Source organism: Ascaphus truei, chromosome 20 (assembly GCF_040206685.1).
Source record: "Ascaphus truei isolate aAscTru1 chromosome 20, aAscTru1.hap1, whole genome shotgun sequence".
Lineage (NCBI taxonomy): Eukaryota > Metazoa > Chordata > Amphibia > Anura > Ascaphidae > Ascaphus > Ascaphus truei.
The window spans coordinates 11,348,033-11,359,263 of NC_134502.1; the positions used below are offsets into that span (position 1 = coordinate 11,348,033).

The window sequence follows — 11,231 nt, forward strand, 5'->3', positions numbered from 1 at the left end:
ACCATAACACTGGATATTATCCACACTCCCTCCACGGACGTTATTCTGGAACTCCCGTGGCTCCGGATCCACAATCCAGTCGTTGACTGGACAGAGTCCACGCCTCTACGTTGGAGTTCCTATTGCTTGGAACATTGCATGTCTACTCCTAAGGCAGTGGCAGGTCTGGAGGTCACAGATCCTGACAGGATACACCTACCGGGCATATATGAAGAGTTTTGCGATGTCTTTGACAAACGCCAGGCAGAGGATCTTCCGCCACATCGTGCGTACGATTGCCCAATCGATCTTCTACCCGGTACCATTCCCCCGAGAGGAGGATCATACCCATTATCCATACCTGAGACCCAGGCTATGAGACAATATATCCAGGAGAATCTCCAGAGGGGGTTCATTCGAAAATCCTCATCACCTGCGGGGGCAGGTTTTTTCTTCGTCAAAAAAAAGGACGGAACCCTCAGACCCTGCATAGACTATCGCGGTCTCAACAAACTCACCATAAAGAACCGCTACCCCCTTCCGTTGAAGCAGAATTATTTGACAAACTCCAAGGAGCTAGGATCTTCACCAAACTGGATCTCAGAGGCGCTTATAATCTGGTTAGAATCAGACAAGGAGACGAATGGAAGACAGCATTCAATACTCGCGACGGGCACTACGAGTACCGAGTCATGCCGTTTGGGTTGTGTAATGCCCCTGCAGTCTTCCAAGACTTTGTAAATGACATCTTTAGAGACCTTCTGGACCGTCATGTGATAGTATACCTGGACGATATACTAATTTTTTCCAGATCCATGCCTGAACATACTACTCACGTCAAACAAGTCTTGCGGCGCTTAAGAGAGAACCACTTGTTTGCTAAGCTCGAGAAATGCCATTTTCACCAAAAATCTACCTCCTTTCTCGGCTACATCATATTGGACACCGGTCTCGCTATGGACCCTAGCAAGGTCAAAGCTGTACTCGAATGGCCCTGTCCTCTCTCTCAAGGCTATCCAAAGGTTCCTCGGCTTCGCCAACTATTACCGGAGGTTCATTCAAGGATTCTCATCGGTAGTAGCACCCATCACGGCGCTCACTCAGAAAGGAGCTGACCCTACTAATTGGTCTGACGAAGCTCTCCAGGCCTTTGAGAGGATAAAAACGGCATTCGCCTCAGCACCCATCTTAGTACACCCAGACCCTTCATTACCCTTTTCCTTAGAGGTTGACGCCTCCGATGTAGGAGCAGGTGCTATACTCTCCCAGAGAAAGAACCCTCAAGCTCCACTTCACCCCTGTGCGTATTTTTCTAAAAAAAATTCCTCCGCCCAAAGGAATTATGACGTGGGTAACCGTGAGCTCCTCGCGATCAAACTGGCCTTAGAGGAGTGGAGACACCTACTGGAGGGCACGGAAACGCCTGTCACGATATTAACAGACCATAAAAACCTACTTTACATTGAGGGAGCACGGCGACTCGGGTCTCGCCAGGCAAGATGGTCCTTATTCTTTACGCGCTTCAATTTCCTTATTTCATATATCCCAGGCTCTAAGAACATTAAAGCCGACGCCTTGTCTCGACAGTTCCTGGTAGAGGATAACAAGGTGGAACAGCAGGAGACCATTCTTCCATCCACTTGCATTGTGGCAGCCAATACTTTCAGCGCCTTGTCTGATATTACCAAGGCGCAGAACAACATCCCAGCAGGACTCAAGGTTCCGGAGGATCGTTTGTTCACTCCACTTCTTTACCAGAGGAGAGTCATGGAGTGGGGGCATTCATCCAAGACAGCTGGTTATCCTGGCACCAAAAGAACTACTGAGCTCATCGAACGCACGTTCTGGTGGCCCAACATGCGGAGAGACATACAAGCTTTTGTAGCTACGTGCTCTACTTGTGCATGGAACAAGATGCCACACAACCTGCGGGTCTCCTTCATCCATTACCTATCCCGGAACGTCCATGGACACACATATCTATGGACTTTATCGTTGAGTTGCCTAAATCTAGAGGCATGGACACCATACTTGTGGTGGTGGACAGGTTTTCTAAACAGGCACACTTCATTCCTATGAAAGGTCTACCCACCGCACCGATGTTGTCCGACGTTTTCATCAGGGAGATCTTCAGGTTATATGGGACTCCCCTGGTCATAGTATCTGACAGAGGATCCCAATTAATTTCCCGGTTCTGGAGGGCGTTTTGTAAGAGTCTGGACGTCACACTACACTTTTCGTCAGGCTATCACCTCCAGACCAATGGGCAAACAGAACGCACCAATCAGTCTCTGGAACAATTCTTAAGGTGTTTTGTTGCTGATACTCAAGACGACTGGGCAGAACTTCTCCCGTGGGCAGAACTTCTCCCATAACAATCTTCAGAATGAATCATCTCAACAGTCACCATTCATGATCAACTATGGCTTCCATCCTTCTGCACTCCCTTCTCTTATCTCGAAGTCTGGAGTCCCGGCAGAAAATCCACCTAAACCTACAGCATGCTGGTAAACTACAGAAGAGACAAGCGGACCGTCACCGAAGAGAGGTCCCAGGGTACTCTGTAGGACAAAGGGTCTGGTTATCCACCAAAAACATTCGTTTAAAGGTAACTTCACCCAAACTGGCACCGCGCTTCATTGGTCCCTTCCGCATCACTAAAAGATCAACCCAGTAGCCTACCGGCTAGAACTGCCTAAGACTATGAGAATTCCCTCCGTCTTTCACTCCTCCCTTCTAAAACCATGTCTACAAGACTCATCCTCCAAAGGGCAACCTAAACCTCCGCAAACCATACTGGTAGAGGGTCAACAAGAATACGAGGTACAGACCATCCTCAACTCTAGAATGTCCAGAGGAGGATTGCAATATCTCGTACACTGGAGAGGCTATGGCCCGGAAGAGAGAGAGTGGATCCCTCATCGGCAGGTACATGCCAACCGTCTCATTTATGCCTTCCACCGAAGGTACCCTGAAAAACCATCCCTGGGTCGCCCGGAGGTCTCCCCTCAAGGGGGGGATACTGTCACATCTGCAGCAACTCCGGTCAGAGACCACCCCGCTGACGCGTCACACGGCGGACCCATGCGCACACGCACGGCCAGGGCAGTACACGCACGCTCGGAAAGGAGGGAACTCGGCCGTACGCCCGCGTGACGTCAGCGCTCCGCGACGCGCATCGCGCACGCGAGCGGGTTGCTCGGCAACCAAGGCAATCACCAGGAAAGCCTGACATGCAGGCTGTTTCAGATTACTGCCGCCCGGACATCATTGGAGGACCGGATCACACCCCTGCAAGGTAATTGGATTCTTCCCACATATATACCTGCTCCTGTCTGGCATTCCTTGCTGAGCATAAACTCCTGTTTATGCATTATGCTCACCGCTGCTGTTTAGTTTGCTTGAACTTTGCTTGGTCTGACCTGTCTGTTCTCTGATATCCTGATCCTGGCTGTTCTCTGGATTCCTACACTCTCCTGTACTTTGACCCCGGCTTCGCCCTCGACCCTTCTACATTCTATTACCCTGGACCTTGGCTACGGAAATCTACCATCCTCTACTCTCCAACCCCGGAACACGGCAAGTACCCTGATTACCCTGACCTCTCCAACCCTACGACGCGGTACGACTTGGACTACGCATTCCGGACAGTACTGCGTGGTTGTAGGTCGGTGTCTTTCTATCCCCACCTCAGCCCCGCGGTCTTCCGTCCTGTTTGTGGTGAGCGCAGCGTGACAGATTGGTGGCAATATTCATACAAAATACCAAATATTTACTACCATAAATGCAAATGTGAACAAAAAATAAATATATTTAACCATCCCATCTGGTGTCGCGCATGCACCACTTATTAGCCTTTTAATGTTTTCTTCGTCCACTTCTTTTCTGGATGTTAATTAAATGTACAAAAAAATAGTTGAAGTCCAAAAAGATTTATGTTACACTTCATAACTCTGGAGTTTTGATGCTTACAAAATTAGCCTTTATATAGGTATGTCGTCCTTGCCAAAAAGTTAAAATGATTCCGAGTTGAGTCACTAGGAAGTCATCAAAAAGAGATAAAACTAGCACAAACCACATACATATATCAGCACGCAAATATGATTTCATAATAATGTTTTAGTATTTAAAAATAGCAACACCTGCGTTGGCCGGGAATCGAACCCGGGTCAACTGCTTGGAAGGCAGCTATGCTCACCACTATACCACCAACGCTGTATAAAGATAGCATAAATGGCAGTTATAAAAAAGAATTAAGACTGGAAAAATTAGGTGCATGTGTGCATGTTTGCATGTGGAGAGCAAAGACGCCACCAGTGAAAATGGCGTCTGTCTAAGTATTAGAAAAAGGAAGTTATGAGTGCATTTATATATTGAGGCAAGATTTTCAGGAAGAGAGCAGAGCCTCTGTAAGCTCCGTACCCCCCATAAATAATCAAGGGCCCCAAGTTTGTGCACCCCTGCCTTAATAAACCATTTTTATAGGAATAATAGTATATAAAAAACAACACATTTCCAAAGCTCTAGTGCTGTATTAAATTATTCTTCTCTCTAAATAAGAGAAATCTAATGGGGAATCAGAATCTGATCAAAGTAAAAATGCTCGTTCTCTGCCACATGACTTGAAACACTAAATGATCTAGTACTCCTCTTTGGTACGGATATAGTGCAGACGTGTGATCACATCCCGTGTCTTTGCTAGGTCAAGATTTTTAGGTCTTGGAAGCCTGTGAGCTCTGTCCATCATGAGTTTATCTACCAATGTTTCTGGTAGAAGGGACGTGAAAATCCAGGTAAGATATGTGTCTAATTTGGCATTGTCCACTTCTTCCGGCACTCCTTTGATCTGCAGATTGTTGTGTCTTGACCGGTTCTCTGTGTTCTCCAGTTTCTCAAAGATTATTTTAAATGGGGTTTTAGCTCATGGACTTCCTGGGCCTGGGTTTCTTGAGCATGAGCGGTTGTAGCTACCTTCTCTTCCAAGTCCGCAATATGGTCTCCTATAGACGCTATTTTGTCTTTGAAACTGCGGTGGATGCTGTGTATCTCAGAGTGAAAAGAGCTCTTGATATCCTGAACAAATACCAGCATTTCTTTATGAGTGAGTGGGGTGTCTACTTCCTCCTTGGAGTCTGGTTCTGGGTCTGCGTCTTCACCCGCGACCAACGCTTCTTGATCTTTAGTTCCCATACTGTGTTTTCAAAAGACAAAGGAGGCATCCCGTGGGGTCGTCGCATTATTTTGTTGTTTGTTGGATGCCATGAGCGTACTGTAATTGGTCAATGAGTTTTTATTAATATTTACAAATATTTATAAAAAACAATAGATACATAAAAGTGATACAACAATATTCATACAAAATACAAAATATTTGCTACCGTACAGTAAATGCAAAAGTGAACAAAAAGGAAATACATTTGTATTAAAAAGTAAATGAAAAGTAATGCCCCATGTGAGGATCGAACTCACGATCTTCAGATTATGAGACTGAGACACACCCTCTCTCCCTCCCTCCTCCCTCCCTCCTCCCTCCCTCCTCCCTCCCTCCTCCCTCCCTCCTCCCTCCCTCCTCCCTCCCTCCTCCCTCCCTCCTCCCTCCCTCCTCCCTCCTCCCTCCCTCCTCCCTCCCTCCTCCCTCCCTCCTCCCTCCCTCCTCCCTCCTCCCTCCCTCCTCCCTCCCTCCTCCCTCCCTCCTCCCTCCCTCCTCCCTCCCTCCTCCCTCCCTCCTCCCTCCCTCCTCCCTCCCTCCTCCCTCCCTCCTCCCTCCCTCCTCCCTCCCTCCTCCCTCCTCTCTCCCTCCTCTCTCCCTCCTCTCTCCCTCCTAACACAAATCTCATCCTTCACACCTGTGTGATCAATAATCTGCTGCAAGAGTGAAAAATGATTCAAATTGCATTGTGGAATACAGCTAGAAATAGTGTATAAGCACTTTCTTCAGTTTGCAATTTTTTGATTTGAATATTGGATAAAGTTCAATTTTTTAAACTTTTTTGCAAGATTTTTTTTATTGCAAGCTTTTAGCAACTTTTGTTCGGAATACATTGACAATGCAACGTTTTGACATTGAATCCAATTATCGTTCAGGAGTAAAAGTCATGCAATCTTAAACATTTGTTTTGGAAAATGATATTGAAAGTATGAAAGTGAAACCTGCTCAATGGTCACGTAAACTCGCAATTATTGTTTTTGCAAAAGTTGCTCTTTTGTTCATGAAACAAGTAAATTATTTTGTCATTGAACAATTATGGAAAGTTCATACTTCTGTTAGTACATTAATACATCCTCAGCAACACAGAAACATTGGATTATTAGTAAAGAGCACAAGAATGTTGAGAAGAAAAGAAAAAGGATCACTCCTTCGAGCTGGAATTGAACCAGCGAGCTAAGGATTACCGCATTTTCACTACAGTCCTCCGCTCTACCAGCGGAGCTATCGAAGGCCTCACGTGCCATTTTTGGTCATATATTTTTTAGCATTCATGAAATATATAAACTGGCCAGTAAACCACATCTAAAATCATCCACTGAGTTCCTTGTATTTTGATTTACAGAATGGTCTTGCCAGGTCTAATCGTAGGTTTATTCTCTATGGATTCTAACCGTTTGTAACTATTTACAAGGAAAGAAAAGTGTGCATTTAATCTGTACATTTTGTAACAGCTACTAATTAAATGAAAATGTTAGTTTAGAAAAAAACAGCATCTTGAAAGTGGTGTTTAAACATGTTACCAATGTTACATCCTTAGAAATAGAAATATACCCCCCTCGCCTGAGCAGGCCGACTATAGGCCCTCAAAGACTGTCACAGAAGCCATACCCCCTACTTTAAAAAACTGCACTCCCGTGCACATCATCTCACCCAAAAATGTGAGCAGGGTCTCAGCTAGTGGGAAAGCTGAGACCTCAAGCCCACGCACCATAAATTTAAAGCATTAAAATGGCAACGTCAGCCCCGATTAGAGTCAGATCTCTAAACGTAAAAGGACTGCAAAATCATAGAAAGCGACGATTGGCCCTCCAGGACATGAAAAAAACAGGGGGGGACATTATATTCCTACAGGAGACCCACTTCACATCCCAGGACCCCCCAAATTTATTCAAAAAAATGTTCCCAACAAGCTATTTTGCTTCATTCAGCAGTAAGAAAAGGGTGTAGCTATCCTGATCAGACAAGTCACCCCATTCAATCATATCAAAACAACAGCGGACCCAGAGGGTAGATTTCTAGTGGTGTATGGCTCTTTAGCGGGCTCGACAATTGCCCTGATCAATGTATACGCCCCAAACGAAAACCAAATTGAATTCCTACAGACTGTTCTCGAGGGCGTCGCCCCGGGATATCTATCCTCGATGATAGTGGGAGGAGACCTAAATATGGTGCTAAACCCCACCGAGGATAGATCAACCACGATGGGACCCCCCCGCACAACCCCCTCCCAGATCAAGGGGAAAAGGTTTAGGGGAATTCTAAACGAATTTTCATTAGTGGACATATGGAGATCCCAGCAACAGGGCCAGAGAGACTATACTTTTTACTCAGCTCCTCACCAGACTTATTCTCGAATAGATTATTTCCTGACCACAAAAAACGTACTGGCGGCAACCACTGATTCAGACATTGGCTCTATCACCTGGTCGGATCACGCCCCAATCACCTTGACATTTTCACTCCCCTTTGAAAAAACAACAAATTACTCTTGGAGACTTAACGATTCGCTATTAAATCACCCAGAGATAGAAAGGGAAATAAGAGCCTCACTTAAGGACTATTTCTTTTTCAACACAGGTACAGTTTCCTCTCCAGCAATCCTATGGGAAGCCCATAAGGCAAACATCAGAGGAAAATCATCTCCATCGCCTCCCATAGGAAAAAAGCCCGCCTAATACAAATCAAGGAACTAACCGATAACATTAAAACAATAGAGCAAGCCCATAAGGCAGACCCTACAAAAAAAACTATATAAACAATTGCTTGCAGCTAGATCAAAACTTAGGCAAATTCAGCTGGAGGATGTGGAAAGGCCCTTAAATGGACAAAACCAACTGTACTACGACAAAGGGAACAAGGCTGACAGACTCTTAGCAAGTAAACTAAGAGGGGTCCAAAAGCGATCCCAAATAACAGCTATCAAAAGTAAATCTATTGAGATACAATATAGAGAGAATAAAATCGCAGAAGAATTCACTAAATACTACACGGAGTTATATAACCTCAGATCCAAAAATAACCGCTCTCCACCAATAACCATAGAAAATATAACACAATATCTGAATAAATGCCAACTCCCCACCTTAACGGAGGAGGAAAACACAGTCCTCAATGCTGAGATTACAAAAGAGGAACTGGAAATGGCGGTCAAATCATTAAAGATCACCAAGTCTCCCGGCCCTGACGGTTTCACCAATGTTTACTATAAAAGATTCCTGCCCACACTATCCAAACATCTTCTAGCTACATTTAACCATTTCTTGGAAGGGAATCAGATTCCCGCATCAATGTCTCTAGCTAATCTGGCCATTATTCACAAGGACGGCAGAGACCCGATGCAGTGTGGAAGCTATCGTCCAATCTCCCTACTTAACAGTGATCTCAAACTATATAGTAAAATTCTGGCTAACAGATTAAATCCCATCTTACCGAAGCTCATAAATATAGATCAAGTCGGATTCGTAATGGGCAGACAAGCCTCAGATAATACTCGGAAGATAATCAACATAATTGAGCATGTCCACCTCTCGGGACCAAAGCACTTTTATTAAGCTTAGACGCAGAGAAGGCGTTCGATAGGATAAACTGGCAATTCCTGGACCAAACTATGCGTAAATTCGGCTTCAAAGACGCATACCTAGAGGGGGTCCGTAGATTATACCACAACCCATCAGCAACGGTAAAACTACCTGGCGGCAATAACCAGAGGTTCGAGATTACAAATGGTACTCGACCATAAGGTGCCCCTTATCTCCTCTCCTCTTTGCACTAACCATAGAACCGCTGGCATCAGCAATAAGGCTCAATAGAGACATCCAGGGAATAGAAATTGGACAAAGGCAGCACAAAATATCCCTATTTGCTGATGATGTCATACTAACCCTCTCCAAATCTCAAATCTCCCTACCCAACCTTCATAAAGAACTCCATGAATTTGGACAAATTTCAGGATATAAAATAAACCAAGACAAATCAGAGGCCCTGAATCTAAGCCTGCCAGAGCCAGAGGTGAAACTCCTCAAATTAAATTTTGACTATCGTTGGAGCTCCTCCTGTATCAAATACTTGGGAGTTAAGATATCGAGGACTTACCAAACTCTTTACCAACATAACTATCCGGCACTGTTCAAAAAAATCAAACAAGATCTAAATAAATGGGGAGGATACCAAATATCATGGATCGGGAGGATGGTCTCGGTTAAAATGAACATACTCCCTAGATTGCTATATTACTTCCAGACACTCCCGGTCCCCATCCCTGGCTCAGAATTAAAGAATATTCAAAATCAATTTTCCACTTTATTTGGCAAGGTAAAAAACCTAGAGTCGCCAAAACGGTTCTTCTGGCCCCAAGGGGGAGAGGAGGACTAGGAGTCCAGACGTGTCAAGATACTACCTGGCCGCACAACTGCGACAGGCGGTGGTCTGGAACACTTGCCCGAAAACAATGCTGTTGGCTAGGTATAGAAACACATTATGCCGGGACGCCCTCACTGCCAGCTTGCCTTTGGTCCATGAGTAAGGAAGGACATGCCAAGTAACAAATTCCTATTAGGCCCAATGAGACACACCTGGGAAATTTGGACGAAATGCAGATATAAATTTAAGCTCATGTCACCTCACTCCCAACTTACACCAATCCACAAAAACCCAAAATTCCCACCTGGATGTGAGCCCAGACAATTGACCAATTTGAAACCAAAAATATCAGGGCAATTGTTGACCTCCTGAGCTTTGGGCAGTTCCTGAGTTTTCAAAATCTACGGACCAAATATGAACTAAGAGACTTAAACGTCTTCAAATACCTACAAATTCGGCACTTCACTCAAACACTATCCCCAAAGTTGGAATTTCCCCCTCTCACAGGCTTTGAAAGGCTCTGCAGAGAGCCCAGCCATCAGAAAGGTCTTATAATGCAAATATGTGCAGAGCTTGAGAAAGCCTCAGAAGCTCCGACGCACAACTATATGCTGCATTGGGCAGCAGAATTGGACATTGTTATAGACCGAGAGGATTGGGAAAGTATTTGGGAAACAGCCTCAGGAACTTCCATATGCACCACAGTAAAAGAGAATATTTATAAAATCCTGTTTCGCTGGTATCTTACCCCAGCCAAAATTAGCCAAATCTACCCACTGGCCTCCGACCTATGCTGGAGAGGCTGCGGTCAACGGGGGGACATGGCCCACATCTGGTGGTCATGTCCAGAAATTCAAAAATACTGGGAAACTATACATAATCTTATAAAAGAGGTCACAGACCTCACAATCCCAATTGACCGCTGACCTACCTTTTGGCCAGGCCCTTAGAGACACTAGACCGACCAACAGGCAAATTAATCTCCCTTATTCTCACGGTGGCCAGATGTGCGGTGGCAGCCGCCTGGAAGAAGGTGTCTCCCCCCTCCAGACAGACGGTGATAAACAGAATCAATGATGTAAAAGACATGGAGAGACTGTCTGCATTTGTGAAAAGGTCCACTACCACCTTCAACAAAATTTGGGATCCGTGGTACACACGTATGACCCAGACCAATAGAACTAATACATAAATACAGCCCTGGAGGCCATCATAGGAGATGGCAAGTGTTTGGGCGGATCAGGACGAGGGGGTGATACACCCGCTCCCCCCCTCCCCCCTCCTCCCCCTCTCTTCTTTCTCTTTCATCTTCTTTCTGTTTCAACTCCATGCTACCCCGATTGACCCCGGAGGAACAGGGGGACGTGGAGTCTCTTTCTTTCAAAATGTTAAAAACTGTATTAGGCCACATATGATCTGTTTTAACAAATTTGTTAACAATTATTATTGCCTAATAAAAAAAATTTGGTAAAAAAAAAAGAAATAGAAATATAGATGAAAACACAATGATCAATAAACTCAGTGGATAATTTCACTGTATAGCATAGAGTGGGCTACAAATTCGGCGGTATATTTTTCTCCAATTATCGTTCAAGAGTAAAAGTCATGCAACTTTATTTTAACACAAATCTCATCTCTCTCTCTCTCTCTCTCTCTCTCTCTCTCTCTCTCTCTCTCTCTCTCT

At 45.0% G+C, this 11,231-nt stretch overlaps 2 non-coding genes across 2 annotated transcripts; both read right to left on the bottom strand.

Moving 5' to 3' along the window:
- Positions 1-4,122: 4,122 nt before the first annotated feature.
- Positions 4,123-4,194, bottom strand: TRNAG-UCC (transfer RNA glycine (anticodon UCC)). The gene has a single exon. It is a non-coding gene; the product is annotated as a tRNA-Gly (tRNA).
- A 2,139-nt stretch (positions 4,195-6,333) lies between these two features.
- Positions 6,334-6,419, bottom strand: TRNAY-GUA (transfer RNA tyrosine (anticodon GUA)). Its single transcript is given in 2 exon segments — positions 6,334-6,369; positions 6,383-6,419. It is a non-coding gene; the product is annotated as a tRNA-Tyr (tRNA).
- Between the last annotated feature and the right edge of the window lie 4,812 nt (positions 6,420-11,231).